The sequence below is a fragment of the Sinocyclocheilus rhinocerous genome, unplaced genomic scaffold (genome assembly GCF_001515625.1).
Source record: "Sinocyclocheilus rhinocerous isolate Xijiao unplaced genomic scaffold, SAMN03320098_v1.1 scaffold443, whole genome shotgun sequence".
Classification (NCBI taxonomy): domain Eukaryota; kingdom Metazoa; phylum Chordata; class Actinopteri; order Cypriniformes; family Cyprinidae; genus Sinocyclocheilus; species Sinocyclocheilus rhinocerous.
This window is the reverse complement of record NW_015642822.1, coordinates 210,713-234,254: the sequence shown is the minus strand read 5'-3', so window position 1 is coordinate 234,254 and position 23,542 is coordinate 210,713.

The window sequence follows — 23,542 nt, the reverse complement described above, 5'->3', positions numbered from 1 at the left end:
TTTCAAGTAACATATTTATGGTGTGAGTTTTAGTTTTCTTTAACTATAATAACCCTGCAAGCTACAAGTTGAGAGCCACAGAAACGCAAGTTTACTCAAGTTAAATGGTGCTGTTAGGCACAAAGTGAGGCTGGAGTGCCTAATACTTCCTTAACAATGCTAAAAATCACAGTAACACACTGGTCCAAGAGGCATAATCACATATATAAAATGGTTTTGGTTCAGCAAAAGACAACATTTAAACAAATACTTTCTTAATAATAGCTAGAATTTGACATTTTCTGTGAATTTAGCCCAGTGGCGCCTGCAGGTGTAGGGCTATACGCACTGTGCGTACCATGAGCGCTCAGACTGACCTGAGAATTGCCCCGCAAACATTTCAGCAGTTATTATAGGCCTGTGTGTCCCGTATTTCTGTCGACTGAACCAGCCATGCCAATTATGAATTTATCAGTCTTTTGCATGCCAAAGTCAATTTCTGCATATAAATATTACGCCAAATAGAAGCAGAAAATCATGCTATATGCACTTTCATGAAATCGGGTTAGCCTACAACAATTAATTTGTAGGCTATTTTTCAAATAGGAATACAACGAATTCATGACACTGTTTTACATTCAAGCTACCCGTAAAATTTATAGTGAAAAGTACTTTAAAAGCGTCTGGAAGCCAATAAAGTAATTTTTTAAAAGCTATTTTTAAAGCATTTGCTGCATGGATTAAAAAAATAGGCTAATAATTCACACATCAGACAAAATTGCGACATAAAAATCAGAAAATATAAGCAGCTATACAATTATAGGACAAAGTTTTACATATGCCATTATAATTTGTGTTTTATTTTTTAATTGTACAGATTTATAAAATAAAACGCAAATTCTAATCGGGCATGTTTTAGGCTTTTTATTATTTTTTATATTTTAAACATCCATCAATTATGGGAAAAAATGACTCGTTTGTTTTCCTTATTTTACAAAAGCACAATGTTTTGTTGATATTGTGAGTGCACACAAATAAAATTAGACTCTTTACAGTTTAGAATTATGTATTACTCTTACCTTTATGAGCAAAAATGACTGCATATTTTAAGTTGTTTCCGCTGTTAGAAAAAAATGCAAGTGACCGCGTTGGCGCCTCCATGTCCTGCAGAGCGCGCTTTAGCTTCCACTCTCCGCACAAACGATTGGATATGCGTCTAACAGCGCACATTTATGTAGGGTAAACATTTAAACTAACATTGTGATATGCTTGAACGGTTTTATATCTATAGATTTTATTTTAGGCAAGTCGTGATGATTTGAGAAGGCTAACTTGATCAAACGGCTATGATCAAAACAAAAAAAACATACATTTAAGGAAACAAAAAATGCTCCAAACGTTTTTCTAAATTAACTTTATTAAAAAACAAAACGAAATATAATCACTTTTCCATTACATACAAAATTGAACTATTTTAATAGCTGAAACAGTAGTATAAGCTTTTTGGGGAAAAGGGGAAAAAAGCCCCCCCCCTCAAAAAAAAACCCCTCTGTGCGTACCCTCGGAAGAAATCCTGCAGGCGCCCCTGCCAGGGCCGATAGGACATAAAGCCCCTGCGGAGCAGCACAAGATTCATTATCTAGACAGATGAGCAATGCACGGAGCGCAGATACATCACAAAGAACTGGAACCCACAGTGAAAGACTTTCCATTTATGTGCTGTTAATGGATGGCTGATCATTGTGGCGTGGCGTGGTTTGGCTGACCCTCTACTGCACGGTTACACCCTCGCTTCATTTTAGACACTCTGCAAAATAATAAGCAACACGTAGTAAATCAATGATATCTAAATCTTCACATTGTTCTACTGTAATAGCAGGGTATGCAAGATTCGCCCTCAATATCTGATGTTCATATGAGCTTTCAAGACATCATAAGTAATTAATGGTAATTTAGTCAGTGTTTTCTCATGTCATATTCATTAAAAGAATAGTTCTTCACCCAAAAATGAACATTTGCTGAAAATTTACTCACCCTCTGGTCATTCAAGATGTAGATGAGTTTGTTTCTTCATCAGAACAGATTTGGAGAAATGTAGCATCATATCACTTGTTCAGCAATGGATCCTCAGCAGTGAATGGGTGCCGTCAGAGTCCAAACAGCTGATAAAAACATCACAATAATCGACAAGTAATCCACACTCCAGTCCATCAAATCCAAAGTTCTGTCATGAAAATCTAGATGGCGCAGTCTAACTCAATCTGACATAATGACACCATTATTCACATGGTGGAGCTGATTGGTTTCTTTTCATATCAGCAACCAATGAACTTGCTGCTCAACATTCAAACACTCAGCTAGTAGTTGCTGTAGCAGTTGCAGCGTGCTTCAGAAACCCTCCACCTTCCCCAGCTCCACCTGTATAGATCTGATACGAGGTAATTTTATGCATGTTGCATATGGGGGTTATTTCATATGTTATATGTGCAGCAGCATTATTTCTTACATGCTCACAGCAGCATGTTGTGGATGTACTGGCAGTAGCAAGTCTCTGTACTTGCTCTGCCGCAGCAGCATAGCAGATCTATTCCACCAAGACCAAACACATTAACATTCTCATGTACATTACTGTACTAAACTCTCTGAGAGTTGTCATGACAGAATTAATATTTGTGAAGCAAAAAGCTGCATCTAATTCATCAAGATTCTTTTTAACTTTGAACTGTTGCTTCTGGCCAAAATATGAGTCCATAATAACACTTTTTCCAGTTAAAATTCACAAACATATTTATTTAGAACTGTTTTGGCTTGTAAACGGCGATTGATCTGTGCATATTTCTCCTGATTCAGATGGGATGACTTTCTCACTGGAGGAAGTGTTATTATGGATTATGGCCAGAAGCAATGGTTTGAAGTTAAGACGCTTGATGGATTTATTACAAACATGCAGCTTTTGGCTTACTTGTGGATTATTGTGATGTTTTTATCAGCTGTTTGGACTCTCATTCTGACGGCACCCATTCACTGCAGAGCATCCATTGCTGAGCAAGTGATGGAATTCTAAATTTCTCCAAATCTGATCCAATAAAGAAACAAACTCATCTACATGATTGCCTGAGGATGAGTAAAGTTTAAGCAAATTTTCCTTTTTGGGTGAACTATTCTCTTAATTGTAGTAAATTTTGCTAGGGTTTTACAATTGCTTAGTAAAACCCTAGCAACCACCCACAACATCCTTGCACACACAAACACCACTCACATTTTATTCAGAAAATGTAAAACTCACGTACAGCATGTTGTATATGTAAAGCTGTGAGCATGTACCTCATTCCTGTCTTTCAAAGCCTTGTCTGCTTTGCATATCTGAACACAAACACAGACAAACATTCTCCCTCATTTATCATCAACTTCCTCCAAACCCTTCTGGGTCAACAGACCGTTTATGATACTTTCAAAGGAGGCCTTGTGAATTTCAATGGAATTTGATCTGAGAGCATGCATACATCTGCTCACATGGCTTTATTAGATTTACTCACTGTTTGACAATACACTCTCACAATTTATTCCCAACAGCACTTGCAAATCGTACAAGGATGCGTGCCAGACAGAGCATGCCTAAACTATGTTATAGAAGTGCACCTAATTAAGGTCTCGTTCTAGAGGACTGGTTTGATTTACTGCAGCATCTCGAAACTAAAAGCATTCAGTTCATATGCGTGTGAGAGAGAGAGAGAGTTATGGAAAAGTAGACAGGTGTAACTTCCTGTTTTCAGTGGTTGAGCTGAGTTTATAAGTCAAAACTCAAATGATGCACTTAAAACGTAATTTAGATGAACTTTCAAAGAGGATTAGACGAGATGCAGTTTATATTCCCATTGCATAGCAGTCGATGGGATTGCATAAACATGTTTCTCCTGAACATTAAAAGTCTGTGAATCAGCATCCAAACCAGTTAATGGAAAGTTCTGAGAGACATTTTAATTATAAATTGCTGGAAACTTCTGTCACGTTTTTTTTTTTGTATCGTACATGGGTCATTTAGAATACTAGAGTCGCTGGCCCTCTTGTGTAGTCTTGAAGGTGCCATATGCTAATATTTGAATATTATTAACATATATTTGTGTACATTGACATTGAAAACAACAAACTGCATCGGACATGGTACATTCATAAGACTAGCCATAATTTTAGTATGTGTGTTTTATTTTAAACCTCTGTATTCATTTAATGACATTAAATAAGGTGAATGTCTACATTTTGAAAAAAGAGGGGGGGTGCAATGAAGGTCCGATTACTTTGCACAAAAAGGCAGCTGTTTAGTAGTTAGTGCAATTAGTTATGTTTAAAAAGCTAATGTTTAACATAACAATAGCCTAGCAGGAAAAATGACTTAATGTAACAAACGTCTGTATTCTGTTTTTCTTACAGCATGACAGAATTTTTTTTTTTTTGTACACAAATGTAGCATAAATGTTAAGAAAACTAAATAAGCATTAACCTATTTATTTATTTATTTATTTGATGCAGAGGTACTGTTAATATACGTAAAAAAAATTGCCTGGTTATTGATTGATTTATTGATTATATAAATAGCAAAAGAAAATACAAGTAATATATGTAAAAATTGAGAAAATTAAATGAGCTTAAACATTTAACCTTGCTGTCAAAGTTATTGTAAGAAATAATCATCAAACAGAAATTATTTTTCATCATTTGCATCAAAAGAAATTTACAAAAGTGATTTTATGTCCATAGAAAGCACATTAAATGTAAGTAAAGTGTGTACTTTTAAGGTTTCAAATAAGTTTTTGGAGAATAGAATGTCAAAATTTGGTTGAAATAATGTTGCATTGTCATTCAGTGTAACACAATATTTATGTCATATTTATTGTAAAAACATGCTTATTCTGTCGTGTACATATTAAAATATATAAAAGAATAAGGGAGCATATTAAATTTGTGTTTTAAATGAGTAAAAAATTCTTACTGACAAATGGGCAAAACCTAGGATATGGGCAAATTTAAAAAATGTGAAATTACAACTAATTAGTATTTGGGGTGAAAGTAATTAGTCTTTTAATATGTCATAAATTGATTTTTGTTGTAAATATGCCTGACAAGATTGTTACACTTAATGACATTTTAATGGGTCTCTTCTGTAAATCAGGGAAAAATGTATGATATTCATTTTTTGCTCAGAAAAACAAAAACAATATTGCAAATAAATTTAACAAAAATTTTTTGCGGGAAAAACAACAACAATTTAAAGCAGTATTACACATTGTTGTCTGAATCAGGAGAGAAAAATGCACAGATCAATCACTGTTTACAAGCAAGCAGCGTTATTATGGATAATGGACTCATATTTTTGACTATAAGCGACGGTTTAAAGTTAAAAACATCTTGATGAATTTGATGCAGCTTTTTGCTTCACACAATGCCAATTGATGGACTGGAGTGTGGATTACTTGTGGATTATTATGATGTTTTTATCAGCTGTTTGGACTCTCATTCTGACGGCACCCATTCACTGCAGAAGATCCATTGCTGAACAAGTGATGTAATGCTAAATTACTCCATATCTGTTCCAAAAAAGAAACAAACTCTTCTTACACCTTGGATGGCCAGAGGGCGAGTAAATTCTCAGCAAATTCTTTTTTAGGGAAATTTTTTCTAAAGCGAAAAGTAAAACTAAAAAAAAAAAACTTTTATGACTTAAAAAAAAATAAACATAAATTGCCAAGGCAACATTTTAATTTTGTTTAACTTGATGTACCAAAAGAACTGAAACTCAAATAAAAGAACTTTAACTAAAATTAAAATGAAAACAGAAAATATGAAATAAAAATTTATTTAAAAAATATTAATAAACTAATGATACTAAAATAACACTATACACAGCCTCTAGGGACATGCATACATGGTTGAAGTGTGTGCGTGTGTGTGCATGAGCCGTCACATGAGGGAATGGACATCACAGCGGAAGGACACACACACACACACATATGCCGTGACAGATTGTTGCCATGGAAGCATCGCTGTCCCTTAGATCATTTTCAGCCTCTCAGTCAAAAACAGACGGGAGAGGAAGAGGTAGTAAAAGCAGGAAGAGCCCTCGGCTGACAGCGCCCAGCAGTGCTCATTAATGTATGAGCGACGCTTCTGAAGAGAGTGTCCAGGTATCGTTTAACTCGCTTTCACATCATAGATGTCCCCGTATGGAAGACAAAACACAAATGAGGTCTCTTTAAAGGAACAATTGACCCGAAAATGAAATTTCTGGCATTATTTACTCACCCTCATGTCATTCCAAACCTGTGTTGTTGCTTTTTAATGCCTAAAAACATGATGCTGTTCTTTTCTAAACAATGACCATTTATTGTGAAGCTTAAAAAGGCCAATAAAGCACCATAAAATTATCATAGTCCATATGGCTTATTCACTATATTACTAGACTTCTGTCATGTGATTGAAGGAACAGGCTGAAATTTAAGTCATTATTCACTTAAAACGCAGCCTAGAGGTTTGCAACAACATGACAGTCAACAAATAATAACAAACGTTTCATTTCGGTTGAACTATTTGCTGTATTAGATCAAATGGGTGCTTCTACTAAATACTGAGCATTTTTCAGTTTTTCTTTTTTAATAAATCTGCAAAGATGTCAACAATTCTGTGTTTTTCTATATATATGGGGTGCTGTGTGTACATTAATGAGGAAAAAAAATTAACTTAAATGATTTTAGCAAATGGCTGCAATATAACAAAGAGTGAAAAATTTAAGGGGGTCTGAATACTTTCCGTACCCACTGTATATATATATATATATATATATATACACACACACATACACACACACACACATATAGTTAATGTGTGTGTGTGTGTGTGTTGCAATAACTATAATTCCAACCCTTGGTCTGAAACTAGCATGCCTCTGCTAAACCTGCGACCCTACCCCCCAAAAAAACAGTAATATTTTAAATCAAATGATAGAAAAAACAGGGTTTTAAACTATATTCTAGCGTTGTAGTGTTCTCATATATAGCCTCATATAATATATATATAGCCTTATATAATATAGATGCAACAAAACAGCTCATATAATATTTAGCTTGACCTCCCGAGGGAAGACGATCAACATTTTCTAAAGGTTAAATACCTCCATTCCCTGATGCTTGGCTGAAAAAGAGCATTTCAGACACTGCTTTGTACCCTATTTGTGGAAAGTGCAAGAGAAAGAAACAAAGAAGAATAAATAAAGTTCCATCTCTATGCAAGCTGATTCACAACTTTCCATTACTGTTGTGTCAAATCTTTCTTTCTCCCTCTCAGCTGTGTCTGTGTGTCTCATGGACCATTGTGTTGCCGTGTTCATGGAACTGATGGGAACAGAACAAGCAGTCTGTCATTTACTCATGACTCATCGAGGTTGATGCCTCCGCTACATCGGCTCCCGAGGATGCACAGCAAGCAAACCAGGCAATCAATCATATTTTAATACAAAATAGCCCCATTTTGAACGAGACACATCGCTATCAGAGAGAGGACCTAATTAGATAGATGCAGAAACAGCATAATCCTGCAGAGAACGATCATTACCAACACGGACGAAAAGCGTTAACCCAATGATGGATAGCGGCTGATATCTGAGCCGTTCGGAGAGTAATTGTTACAACGCCAGCAGACCAGACGCGTACCAAAGTGCGGCAACTAGAAAAGGAAGCCATTATGATATACTTTTCAGAGGAGTTGTTGAATATCCCTGGATAACACGACTAAATCTGTACTGACAATACTTCCTGTGCTTCACTTCAGAAATTAGGCTGCATCAGTATCAGGCTTGTAAATCCTGTTTAGCATACCGGTGGCAGGTTTTGCATACGGGCTGCATTACTGTCGCCTTACTGAATGGTATTATCGTGATTGACCGTGAGGTTGGGGAACAAAAGGGTGACTCGCACGCCGAGTGTGGTTATTATTTCTCTTTATATGTGTACGGGCATCAGTGATTAGTATGAGCAATGTCATGCGTCTAGTAACGGGTGAAAAACGGTTAGTGCATGGCAAGGTTATTATGGTTAAAGCAATAGTTAACCCAAAAATGAAAATTTGCTGAAAATTGACCCACCCACAGGCCATCCATGATGTAGATATTTCTTCTTTGGAACAGATTTGGAGAAATTTAGCATTCTATCACTTGCTCACCAATATATCCTCTGCAGTGAATGGGTGCCGTCAGAATAAGAGTCCAAACAGCTCATAAAAACATCACAATAATCCACAAATAAGAAACATATCCATCAGTAAAGCATTTCACTTTCAAACCATTGGTTCCAGCTAAAATATGGATCCTCTATCCATAATATTGCTTTTGTCCATTGAAAAAGTCATCTTGTCTGAATCAGGAGAGAAAAATGCACAGATCAATCACTGTTTACAAGCAAGCAGCGTTATTATGGATAATGGACTCATATTTTTGACTATAAGCGACGGTTTAAAGTTAAAAACATCTTGATGAATTTGATGCAGCTTTTTGCTTCACACAATGCCAATTGATGGACTGGAATAGTCCATATGGCTTATTCACTATATTACTAGACTTCTGTCATGTGATTGAAGGAACAGGCTGAAATTTAAGTCATTATTCACTGAAAACGCAGCCTAGAGGTTTGCAACAACATGAGAGTCAATAAATAATAACAAACGTTTCATTTCAGTTGAACTATTTTTTTTTAATCTTAAATCTTAATTGCTTCTCTTAGACAGCAAAAATATTCAATTCAAAGCAAACTGGGAGACTTTTGAATGAAGTCTCCAGCTTCTCAGATGTTTCTCCTGAGAAAAACACCCCAGAGCTTCAGAGACAAAGTCTCGACCTCTGCTCAGATTCACCTAGACACCAAGGCACGTAGACATGAACATTTCTTAACACAATCATTCAAAATTATCTCAGTTGTGCCATCAACACTTGTTGTATAACTCTATAATCTTATATCAGCAACTCTCTAAACTAATATCAACAACGGTCTGATTTGTTCTACATTTATATTACGCATCTGGCCAAACGCATTTTAAGCATTTTTTCCAATTCAATGTACATTTTCTAAAATAAATGAATACTTCTATTCAGCAAGGATGCATTAAATTGATCAGAAGTGACAGTAAAGACATTTATAATGAAAATTATAACAATTAAAACAAAATTACAAAACAAAATAAAAATATTAAGCAGCACAACTGTTTCAAACATTGATAATAATCAGAAATGTCACAAGATGACGTCAATACAACGCTGATTGACTGAGAGCAGCACAACAACACATACAGGACCAAATTCTGCACTAGTGACTAACTGAGATATGATGTCAAAGACAGGAAAAATAAATAAAGCCTCCAAAAAACAAATAAAAATAGTATTTTAAAAAATGGTTCCCTGGTGAAACATCTAATATTAAATAATGAAAGACAATGATATGTATGTGGCGAAACAAATTTGTCAAGCTACATTTCAGCAAACACAAAACGTTCTCCTAACGTTAGCATATGGTTCTTATTTTGCTATTTTTTGGGAGCCAAACGATAACAATCAAGTGTTGTAAAAAAACTAACCTTGCCAGAATATTGCAGAAAGGTTTTTTTTTTTAGTTACAACCTAAAGAGAGCCTACACAGAACATTTTCTAATGGCTATTTTAGGGTTTATTTTATACCAAAAACTAACAAAACCAAAAACTAACATTCTCAGACAGTTCTGGGAACAAAAAACAGCTTTTTTATCGTTATTATTATTTTAAAAAAAAATTCTAATATGTTTTTTGGTGCTGTTACAATATTCACCAACAGGGGCTACAATATTGCAGCGCAAATTAGCATATTAGAAGGATTTCTCAAGGATCATGTGACACTGAAGACTGGAGTAATGATGCTGAAAATTCAGCTTTGCATCACAGGAATAAATTACATTTTAAAATATATTCAAATAGAAAACAGTTATTTTAAATTGTAATAATATTACTGATTTTACTGTATTTTTTTGATCAAATAAAATAAGCGTTTGTAAGCATAATAGACTAAATCTTGCAAAATCTTACAACCCTAAACTTCTGAACACACTGTATATATTCATAGTTTTCACAGTTCATACATTCTATGAGAAATAAACCCATCACCTTAGTGTTGCTAGCTAACATTTACACTAATGAATTCTACTAATGATTTTAGGAGAAGCATCAAAACACACTTAAGTGCAGCATAACATGAGAACTCCATTAAGTCTCATGAGCTATGCAAGAGCCATCTGGGAGCCTGTTCTCATGCTCACACAAAGATGGCCATCTTAGTGCACTGTATTTGCACCTATCTGCACCATCTAAATGACTGAGCTGACTTACTCAGAAATGTAAAGGAAATAGTGAAATCTGCAGGATTCAGAGCTGTTGACACAACTACAGGTATCAATATGACTCAGACAGTATGCTGCAGATGTGGTCGAGAGCAGACTTCAAACGGACTAGAAAATGCTCTCTCCACAGCAACACAGATGAGGTAAACAGTCTCAGCTGGGGTTATTGATGCCTAATTGACTCCAGTACATCTGCAATTCCAGTTGCTTGGTTAAGCGTTCATAAGCAGTTTGAAGGCATTAGTTAAGTTCACCAACATTGAGGGATGCTCGACTGTTCTTTATGCAACTGCTGTAACTGCATAAGTGGCACATCTGTTGCATAGAGAAATAAAACCGAATATGAAATGAGGTGGGAATGCATTCCTGACGAGATTATCCTAATCCTTGTTTGCAAGTGACTTTGATTTATTTACCCACTAATGCAGGCATCTCGGACTGAGGCTGTAGCCAACGACATTCAATATGAGAAACAGGTTATGTAATTTAGCTTTCAATCAATATTTATCAGTACTTACCTGCCACCAGAAATAATAAGGATCTTAATCGCATTTTTTAAATGCAGTGCATAAAATGACAAATCAGTTCAAAGCTATTGATTAGCATACTCTTAATTGCTTGGGTAGCGCAGGACCCCTGGAAGTGAGCATTTTAAAATCTGCCATCATCGCTCATGGGAATAGAGAAATGCATAGAGAAATGTGTGAACGCATTGAGATTCACAAGATGACTTTGGAACAACACGAGGGTGAGTAATTAATGACAGAATTTTCATTTTTGGGTGAACTAACCCTTTAAATCCTTGTATGTGAGCAAAAACAAATTAACAAAACTACCAAAAAGTATCAAAATATACTAATAATATGAGTATAAATTTAATATTTATTATATGCTATTAAATATGACTTTTATAATATTAGTAAAAGTTATATGATTAAATACTATTTTATTTATATAGTCGAAAATAGTTATGAACAGTATTTAAATGCTACAAAAAAGAAGACATAAAATACAAAAAATATATATTTTTTATTTTAGATCAGTGAAATTAACCATTTGCTAAAATGAGGAAATTAGCAGTAAAACTGTGTGCAAAAAAAAAAAAGAAAAAAGCATAATAAAGAAATGCTTTCATATTACAAGTTGTTGCAAAAAGCAGATTGTTGGTTGACAATTTTTTGCTGTACTAATGTCATGCCAATGAAAAACAGCTGTGAGATATAGTTATCTAAAATTGAAGTAAAATATAGTTCACAGCTTTAGTTTTGAGATTTGTCCTGTTAACAGCAGCAAGAGTTCAACATAAAATGCACATTTCAGGTAGTTCCCCTTCATGAGGAAATACCAGTGCCGTAAAACAAAACCTGGCGTTACGAAATCTCACCCCAATCGGTTTCTGTTTATAACCCAAAAATATGAACATAGAGCTGAAACAATGGAGTCTCCAGCTTGTAAATGTCCAGCAATTTGTGGTTATGTAAGACAAGCAGACTGAAAGCGCCAGTGTTTGCATTTTCTGTAATCTGAGTACCCGTTCACTCAAGCATGATGTAAATGGATGCCAGTCTTTACTGTGGCCAGCCTTGGCAGCATCAGCACCCGCTATACGCCCTGCAGAGCCTGCATGTTCCACCAGGTGAATATGCTTGTATTTTATTGCATTCTTCTGGTGCTCACTTGCATAGGACGCTCTGAGAATAATGTAGGTACCGAGGTAAAGCAGGGCCGCTCACTGCTGTGTGGAAGATTGTCTTTCATTGCATCATACTGTTTGGAGGACACAGCTACAATGTCATCAAGATATGGCTGCAAGCCAAGAAACAAAGCTCCCATATATATCCATCTAGGTTGCCTGATGTGCCGGCACCTACCTGTTTATAAGGACGCCATTGTTTTACCATAATTAGGTTGTGCATCAAATAGTCTCTCAGTGATGTTATGGTCTGTACACGAAAGAGAAGGTCTGAAAACACAAGCTGTAAAAAAGAAAATAAATATTGTCAATATTAATTTCATGCTGTCTTGACATTGTAAAGTCTGGATGGTAACTTTAACAATAAATGCATTTTAATGCAAATTTAAATACAAGGTCATACACTATTTAGAACTGAATTGAAAATGCACTTTAAATTTCCAGTTCAATTCCAGAATTTGAGTTGCATTTGAATTGAAATGGCAAATGCAGAAATGCAGCTTTATAGATGATAATAGAACGAGTGATATCTTATTTTGTTTATTTATTTTTTGTGGACCAAGGCTATATTTTTTACTATTAAATACTTAGTATAGTATATTTGGTATACACTATACTTAGTATAAATAAATATATGATATTTATATATACTTTTGTGCAGGATCTTAATTTCCCAGAATGCATGAACTGTGTTGAATTTCTTTGAATTCAATAAATTCCTTGTGCTGTCATTCCAGTTCACATTTCAGTTCAACTTCCTGTTAGGTGTGGCCAATTCGATTTAAATTCACACTCATGAACTGAAAACCAATTCTTAAATTCAGAATTTTGCACAACGCAGTCTACAAAACGCTCATACGGTATGTCACAGTCTTCCAGTGAGTCTCATTCAAGCACTGCTGTGGATGACAGGCATCACTGTGCCAGGAACCCACTGTGGCACGCTGCTGATGTGTTTCCTGTATGGCACTGGCCTCTAGACACAGAGATGGCTTTCTCATTTTGTCCTTGACTACAGATTATAGGGAAACAAGTGCCAGGCCGCAGCATGAAACGCCTAGCAGAGAAACAAAGACACTGCTGGAGACATTTGGAGAAACCATGTCAAGAGCATGTGCATGTCTGATCTCTCAAAACATACATAAGATGAGTATAAATGTACAAAAAGATCTTCTCCAACCTGCTATTTTCCATATTTCTGTATATCTCATTGATATTAAAGCAACACTGCAAGATATTTTCAACATAAGATCTATGGACCGCGTCTTTGGCCTGCTTTCAATTGCAGCAGACAGTACAAACAGGAAACATGTTTCCAGTAAAACACTTATAGTAAAGTTTGCAGCACAGGAAATAATTCAAATATGCAACTTTCAAAAGCATAGACAAACCACATTAAACATGTTAGCATGAAACTGATGATAGAATCACTTACCATGCAAAGTTAAATCCAATCTTTAGCTAAAACAGCAAAACGAGTTACCTTTGCTTGTTACCTGGCTGTATGGGTAACAGGAAGGGACATAAAAAGTGATTTAACTGAGTGATATAGGCCTAATGTTTACATGGAGCAGACTCCGCCCACAGGAAGTTCATCAACCTAGAAAAGTGCTTTAGAAAACTGCAAATCTCATTTAAGTGCTTTTACAAAATGATGAGCTTCACATTTATGTTTTTAAACCCTCTGACCTGCCAACCAGCTAGGCTAAGTGTATTTAGTGTAAACAGGATTTCCATTCATTTAAAGACGTTTCTTCAACTACATATCAACTTACCATTCACTCTGTGATGAAAATGATGGTGGTGGAAATTATATATATATTTTTTTCTTTATTTTGTAAACATTTTTGTAAAAAATACTTAGCTAGCATGTTATGTATCTCAAATACACACATTTAGATTTTTTTATTTAATTATTATTTATTTATATATTTTTAATGAATTATTTAATTTAATTATTTAATGCAAGTAGAATTATAGAATGGATTCAAATAATTTTATGTAACTAGAAAAACAGCTTATTTTGACAAACTTTGTATGTTGGCTTGACAAAGTGTACCAATATGTAATTATTATTTTATTTTATAATAAAAAAAATAATAATAAAAGACTATTTTGTTTTTATTTTTACATAATTTTGGGGAACAGTCATAATTTGTGAGAAAATGTAAAGTATAAATCACTTTCAAACGGTTAATATTGAAATTTAGTTTAGAAGCTCATGATTATTTCACTCTTTAGATTACCATAAGCAAAAAATATATAATAATATTTTAGCATTTTCATATTTTAAGATAAATGAAACAATAAAAGCTACATAAAACTCAATAGAACCAAAAGTAATGAAGGCATGGAAAAATGTAATATAACGCAAAGAAAAAATCTGTTAGTTTTAATACAAAAAGATAAAAACCTTAGGGACATAAAAATGCCTGTTTTTGTCTGCGGTAATTGACAGCAGGCCACACATGTTGCATATAGCCATTAAGTTGAAAATAACCCTTACATTTCCTTGAATTGGGATGGTTTCCATTATTTTGTTGAACTCCTAAGTTGTAAAACATGAAGACAACATCCAAGTATGATGTAGTAGTTTAGTCTGTACCGGTCTGACCACACTGAGATCATAATGAAATCGTAGCTCTCTATGGGGTGTGTCCCTCAGAAATCCACAGCATACTGTGATCTGCAAGACAAAATGCTTTTTTGTCATTTTAATTGATGAGTTACTGTCAATACACATTTGTATTGACACTTTTTAAAGGATAGTGCACCCAAAAATGTAATTTTGTGATCATTTACTGACCCCCTGTATAGTATTATTATTTTCTGTGGAAATTTTTGAAGAATGGTTATGCAGCTCTTGCAGTAGCCTACATCTCTCCTTAAATAATCTCCACATGTACAAACTTGATTCACATGCTCCGAATAGGCTCTTTTCTGTGAGACATCGACTGAAGATTGCTGGTTGCATTGCTGTAAATAACAATTAGAGACATTTGTGTTCACACAACCGGATTGCTGTCATGCTGCGCGCTTGCATCTGAACGCTAAACCTATCAGTTGACATAGCAGCCGATGGGGATTCCTGTTTGGATGTGTGATATAGGTCACCAGCAAAGCTGTGTGGAGCACCAGCCACTCAATATTCTAATGATCCTGAAGACATTGATTAGCATGCTCAGGTGTGTTTGATTAGGGTTAGAGCTAAACTCTGCAGGAAAGTGGATCTCGTGGGCCAGATTTGAGGATCCCTGATATATAGTATGGTTGAGTTTGATGGGATAGATCCAGTGGATAAATGTTCTCGTGAGTTCAAACCCCACTCCTGGTAGGACTCATTTTTAAAGAGTAAACCTAAATTGCTCATGTAGGTTTGAACCACACTCCTGGTAGGGGACAAATACTTACGACATCTAAAAGAGAAACTATCACTTAAAGGCAGAGTACGTGATTTTTCAAAAACACTTTAGTTTCCTGATTGGGTGGACCGTTGGGTTTGCTGGGGCTGGTTCCACCGCAGCTCATTAGAAGAAGGCCAGTGAAGTCTTACTAAGCAGAAAGGTTGCAGAAGGTTTGGACTGCAAAGTGCAACCGGCAGCAAAAACAGAAGAGAGAGAAGAATGACATTTTTGATATGACAGTTTCATAATTGTTCTTTAATCTTCTGCGTTATGCTGCCTTTCTGAATTTTTTTTTATGCAGTCTTGTAGAAAAACCTTCACCTGTGCCTGCAAAGGGGACATATTCTATAATTTTTTAGAGTTTTAATATACTACCTTTCTAGAAGTCCACTTAAATTGTTGATCAAAGTTTATTTTTATTTTTTTTCACAGTTGCCATTTAGTTTGCATGAGCTTTTTTTCTTCCTTTTTTCCTATTTGACTGTTATCATTCCAAAAATATTTGGGAAGATTTATTTATGTTGAACAGAAAGATTATATAATTTTATTTGTTAAACTTTATATAAACAAAAGCAAAAAGACGTTTATGGTTGAATTTTGAATGTTGCTGACTCTCTTAAATGCATTGATAATAAAAAATCTAGATATACAATTCATGCTAAAAAGCTCAAACTAATTTAAGAGTAAAAATATGAATCTGCTGTCATTATTTTACTTCAATTTATTTGTTTATTTTTGTATATTTTGTATTATATTATTTGTAAATTCTGTGTTTCTGTGTCTAGCATTTAACTAAAAGCTTAATTTCATAAATAAGGAACGATAACGTATGTCTACAAAGAACATCAACATCTTTTACTTGTATTTTAACCAAAGCAGCACTCTCAATACTGCATTCAAGCTATGCATTTGATCAGTTCCTGTGAAATGAATCAGTGACCTCAGCATTGCTAGCAGCATGTTCTACCAGCTTCAAGAAAAAAAAGGAGCATAGAAAAGCCACCATACAACCTTTTTAACGAAGAATAAATGATGTTTTTCTTGAGCCTGAAGCTGCACAGTCTACACAGTTGGAGGGCGTAAGGTGGGTGGTGCAAAAACTACATGTCATCCTCAAAATAGCTGTAAATGAAAGCTAAGGCTGTAATCAGAGAGTCTTACTAATTAATGAAACATGAAGGCAAAAAGGACCCCAAGCAGATTGTGACCTCAAACCTCCTCTGTCGTTATGAACTCTCAGTGGAAACACCAACTATGCACAGCATGACACTTTTCTGGGGTTTAGACTGAAGGGCATCCTTGGATAGCACACAGACACATGGTGAATCACCTCCGCACCCATCCAGTGGGGTTTCTAGGGATGAGTCATCCTCATTAATGGTCGGCTGTTCGGGAACATCCGCGCAGCCGCAGAAACACTCAAGCATGCTTCGTCTTAGACGGGATTCCCCTCTCAGAACCCCAGCAGTCAAGCAGTGCAGAGGATGGAGTCCAGCGACATTGACGTTTCAGGTAGTTCATCTGCACGATGAGTCATCGACCATATGGGTCGGTGACATGCACATACTCAACCATTATTGCAAGGCAGAGATGAACTGTGCAATAATAAGAACATTCAATCAAAGGTTAATGCCATGCATATTTTTATTCAAGATACATACCGCGTCCTTGCCACATCTGCAATAGTAGCTGTCATTTTTCACACATTACCAGCACATATATCATCAGAGAAGTCGATAAGAGCCCTGGACGCATTTAGATGGGCTGGTTTCGCAGAGCTATTATTCTGCTGCGGCTCCTTGACATCATTGACATTGAGCTTGTCCCGGCTAATGCTTCCCCAGCCTGTAATGATAACACGTCTGAAAGGTTTTGAATGAGAATACACATTTTGTCTTTGGCATGACATATTTCATTATCTGTCCAGACCAACCAATATGACACCAAATGCCGGCAAGCTCCTGGGAAGAGCATTGCATTCAAATTAACATCACATGCAAACATGCAACATAGCTTAATGAAAATATAAAAAAATACAAAAAGGTTCGAGTGAGGGATAGGTTTATATAAAGTTTATATCATTTTATGTTATAATATATAGCTTCATAATATATATTATGTATAAAATATATATTATTTATAGTTATATATATATATTAATATATATAATAAATTTAAATGAGAGCATGATTTTTAACATTTCCTCTATGGAATATGGAGATTTATTACGAATGAAAATGTAAAAATAATTTTCCCCACATATGTAATCTAGGAATACAAACCCCTTAAAATAAAAAGTAATTGTGAAAATAATAGATTAAAAATGAGAACGAGTAGATTTATAATAATAATAATGAGCATGTGAAAAATAAACCAAAAATTGTGTTAATGTATTGTATTAAAAATTCTTGCAAGTACAAATTAAATGCATCCATGAATTTTACAGTCAGTGCTTCTAAAGCGGTTTAGATGATCTAGGAAACAGAATGTAGAAATGTCCAATGACATATGCATGCATGTAAAGCACTGTACACATAAACCAGTGTTTGCTGTCTGTGTGAATGGTGTATTTCTTTACTGTAGTCAGCATGTGTTGCATCACTGCTTTGGCGTATTTAAAGAAGCTTCACGCAGCTCTGCTGTTTAACAAAATGACCTGTGCTCTCACATCATCAGGGATATAGACTTCAACCAAAAACAACCATGACAACGTGCTCATCACCACGGCAACCCGACTCATTGAGCTGCAGAGAGCTAGCTCACCTAATGAGGGATACAGAGTGTTCCCTCTCCGCTCGTGGCTGCGGCACACGGTACGATTCACATCACACCTGTTGATTTAGACTTGACTGTCAGACAGAGACACGACAGCAGACAGCTTACGTCTCAATTCATTCATGCACTAGACTGACTGCATCTATTTAAGTCTTTTCTTTGTCTTCTCAGTGTCATTGCATTTCAGCGCATCGTTTAATCTAGGATGGCAGGGAGAACCAGAGGAAGACTGTGGAGACTGCTCTTTCATAGTTCAGGAGACTTCATGGAGTCATCAATTAGGTTTCATATAAGTATCAGCTTTGTCTCAGATGCTTCTACAATATTCCTTAATAAAAAACACGAATGAGCTTTTTACATTTGGCAGACGATTTTATCCAAAGCACTTTGCATTCAGTGCACACATTTGATCAGTTCATGCATTCAAAAGTCATAATTAAGACATAAAAAGTTGAAATGATAAGATACAGAGTCACAATTATGAGATAAAATGTTAAAATGATACAATTCTATATTATAAAATTATACAAATAGTAATAATAATATGGAGACTATTGATTACATGACTTGGTATCGTTAAAGCATTTAGCCATTATCGAGATCTTTTCTGACTTTCCAGAGGAGACTTTTCCATTTAATCGTACATGCTTTGGAGAAATAATTGTGATTTTTCTGTCCTAAGCACATGGATCTCAGTTTTCAAGAAAACCCAACAGGGTGGGTGCAGATGTTGGCCGAAAACTTTCAAGCTTATATGAGCGAAAGTGACCTGGAGCAGGGAGAGATTGATATCTGCAGTAATTTGAGTGGTTTTCAGTCCAGCGCAAGACGTGGCATGAAGTCAAGCCTCATTACAAGTATTAGTCAAACATTTATGCCTGCTGCTCGAAAGATCAAAAACAGCCACATAAACAGTCGTGTGAGAGCGATTTACTGTACATGTCTCTCCTGGAAGGCATTACTGATAATTCAACCACCATAAACAATTTAGAAAATAATACTGTCACAATGTAACAATAGCATAAACATCTCTTATATTAGTCTTTTTTTATCTGTGCATGACTGTAATCGTGCCTTCCTCCCCCCGTGCACGGATGATGTCATCGCTGGCAGAAGGCGGGGGTTGCGATTATTTTGTTTATCACAGTAGATATTATTCAAAGTTGAATGTATTCCTCTACACAGTAACTGTAATTGTGACCGTCGCACTGGCCTTTCGAAATCGTGATTATTGAAACGCCCGAATCCGTGCAACGGTGCCAACGGTTTTGACTTTGCCAGTCGAACACAATGTCAAAGTTAATGGAATGTCAAGGAAATCCTTCAAAATCTGGATAAACTGTGATATCTAAATCTTTCTACTAAAACCACCCCAGGCGGTTATGACTTGGCAGTCAAAAGAGGAAAAGGATAACAAGCAGCAAACATGTCTGGTTTTAACACCAGAGAGAAAAACCGCATCTCCTGCTGGATATCACCTGCGAGACAAATGCTACTAAAGCAGAACATGCAGGCATGAAATTTTGGAGACATAAGAGATCAAGACATGGAAATGATTTCATTGCATTGCACATACTCTTGGCTTGGCTATATAGAAATGTATATAATTGATTTTTTTGTATTCAAGTACATAACGTCATAAGTGACAGCGCATCATATACTCTGCAACAATGCAAAATAATGAAATGGTTGGCAAGCATATAAGCCTGTTCTTTATAGTAACAAACATTCAGGGCGATCAGTCTGTCTGGGTTCGTACAAAGCCAGGGTGTCTGTGAACTTGAAAAAGTGTCACTTTATGAATAAGTTAGAAGGCAAGCCTCGGCTGTTGACCTTCTGATGTCCTCAGAGATGCTGCCTATTCAATTCTGCTTGAGCAAAGTTCACGTCACATAGAAGAAAAATTGTGCATTTAGAGCATCCAATATAGAGTCACAGCACATGGTTTCCTTATCAAATCTATTTTTAGTTTAAAACAGATGTGATTTATTCTATGCATTTGTACATTAGGTAAAATAGGTAAAATAGGTGACATAGGTCTAATTCAAAGTACAGTTCTGTCCTAATTTTATTAATTTAATGTAGCACAGATCAACAAAAAAACTGCAAGCTTTTAGTGTTTAGTGTAAGACTAAAGGAATCGTCTGTGTAGTTGACAACAACAGTTTTAATACACTTCTAACTCCTATATAATACAGGTGAAATGCTATACAAAATGAGCCATACAAAAAGATAATGAGATTTGCAATATTTTTCATAGTTGCTGGAGAGGAAATTTCAGGAAAAATGGGTATAAGTTATGTTTTCTGGCACATATTTTTAACATAAAGTGGTTGAAGAGCCCTGACATAACATACATAAAAAGCCTAGAAACTGTGCATATACATTTTAAACCTGCTTCAGGTGAATTACCATAAAGTTTCCAGTTTTTTTATATATAATATATATATAATTGATCAAATTAAGTTAAACTAAAATTACACTAAGTAAATTAAATAACACCAATGTTTATAAACATTTTACCTGAAACTTGATGGTCTATTTTTTTAAATGCTCTAATGCCTCATTTTACTTAAAGCATGTACATTTTCACAAAATGTAAAAAAAAAAAAAACTTTAATTGTTTAACTGTTCCTGGTACTATCCACTTTTTTATTGTGAACCATAAAAAAGTAGGCAAAAAGTATAGATTTATAATATTGCTAATGATATTAGTATTTTATTAAAGGAGTCATATGATGATGCTAAAAAGAACATTATTTTGTATATTTGGTGTAATGAAATGTGTTTATGCGGTTTAAGGTTCAAAAAACACATTATTTTCCACATACTGTACATTATTGTTTCACCTCTATGCCCTGCCTTTCTGAAAGCCGGCATTGTAGTCTACTCTCCCAGGATCAGGAAACAGTCCTCCATAAAATGCGCTGGACACATCTGAATATTTGGGTTGAACTGTTCTGGAACAGTGTTGTAAATACAACTTAACCACTGATTTCTAGTCGTGTCCTCTTTTGGAAGGTCAAACAAAGTAGTATCACTTTCACAACAAAACACACAGCATCTTCACAACATGGCGGCAACAACAATACTACAGCGAGAATAAAAGTTACGCCTTCTTTCTTTGCCTGAACATTTGGGCGGTGTTATGCAAATCTTCCCACATCGTGACGTAGACATGTGGGGGAGTGTTAGAACGAGCCGTTTTAGGTAGGCGTGGTTGACTTAACTTTTATAAAGAATATCTCTTTGGATTTGAGACTTTAGTCTTTGAAACTTTGCATATCTTCTTTATGCACCAAGAGCTTGTAACACTTCAAAGAGAAAGGAAAAACTGAAATCGCATCATATGACCCCTTTAATGCATGTATGATTAATATTATTAAAACACACTCTATCACTAGGGCAGTACCATTTCAAAAGGTACTAATATGTACCATTTAGGTACTAATATGTGATTTTAAAGTACTAATATATAGCTTTAAAGTACTAATATGCAAAGGGTACCGCCCCAGTGACAGCTTTTGTACCTTTTTTCTGAGAGTGTATTTTGCCTGTGTCATGTAGACATTTGGTGTTGATTCTCTAGGGAAGTTTTTGTGTCAACAAATATCACTGACTTGTCTTTCTATAAGCTTGTTACAGGTTTACATTCATGAAAGCTCTATTCAGACACAGGACGGGATGAGCACATGACTACAGAGGCAGCGTTTCACACAAGTAGACGGAATCTGACCACGCTATGCAATGCCCTGCAGAAAGGGCTAACCTGTCCATGCCACAGCACCTTATTTTAGCCGTGCAAACCCTTCTCATGGGAACACAATCATCTCCCGTGAGGCAGCTGTTTGACTGAGGCCTTGGACCCCTTCAGAGAGAGCGAGTGTCTGGCTGAATTGTGTGGTTGAGAGCGATCTCTGGAGAACGCAGAGCCCGGCATGTGTTTTATATGAAGGCATATCCGGAGAGATCAGACCTCAACCACGGGGTATTTTTTTAGCTTGAGGGCAGAAGGAGGAGAGATAGAGAGGGGAGAGAAAGAGAGAGAGAGAGACTGTGCTCCTAATGGATACTAGCATGCTGCTTGCTACACACTGTGCACTATACACTGAATGCTGCCTACTTTTTATGAAACACATGATGTAACAACAGTCATAATTGTGACATAAAAAGTTTGTGTAAAATTATGACTTTTTATTTCTTAATTTGATCTTATGTTATAATTTTGACTGTATGTCAATTTAGACTTTTCTGTCATAATTATGTTTTTAGGTCATAATTTAGAATTTCCATTTCATGATTATGACTTTTTATCTCATTGACTTTTAATGTCATAATTATTTAATGTCATAATTTCGAGTGTTTGTCAAAATCTCGACATTTTTAATGTCATAATTATGTTCTTGTCATAATTAATAATAATTCATTTGTGTCATATTTATGGCTTTTTATCTCACAATTTTGACTTTGTCATAATTTTGACTGTTTGTCATAAGCTCAACATTTTTAGTGTCAATTATGTTTTTGTCATAGTTTTCATGTCATAATTATGACTTATAATTTTGACTTGTTATTTAGACTTTTTGCCATAATTTAGACTATTCATGTCATAATTGACTTATGTCTTAATTTTGACTTGTCCATGTCATTTTTGATGTTTTGTCATAATTTCCACTTCATCATTGTGACCTTGTCACAATTTCAGTTTGTGTCATAATTATGTTTTGTCATAATTTCAACTTTTCGAGACTTATGACTTTTTATCTCATAATTTCAACTTTGTATGTCATAATTTTGACTTTTTTTAATGCCATAATTATGTTTTTTTTATGTCATAATGTAGACTTTTTATCCCAGTAATGAACATTGTTTCAAACAATAAACATGGCAAATGAGGATGTGTTCAACAATCTGTTTGAAATCAGTCATATATTTGCAAATTCACTTAGTGATGCTAACATCTAAATTTATTGTTATTCAAATTTATTTTCAGTGTTACATTACTCAACACATCTGGTTCACTCGCAACACTGAAAACTGAATGCATTTAAGTTTTCCTTTCACTGTATGCATGCTACATACTTCAGAAACAGTAAAAGTATAAGTATACTATTCCAAACAAAGCCAGTGAGAAGCAGACAGAAAGAAAGAGGATAGAGTGGAACACTAGTATACTGCTTAATGCATACTGCATACTGTCAAGTATTACTAAAAAAAAAATTATGATTTACGCTATGATAAACATTGCAAACACTGCAACCTGCATTGTTGTCACTATGCACATACT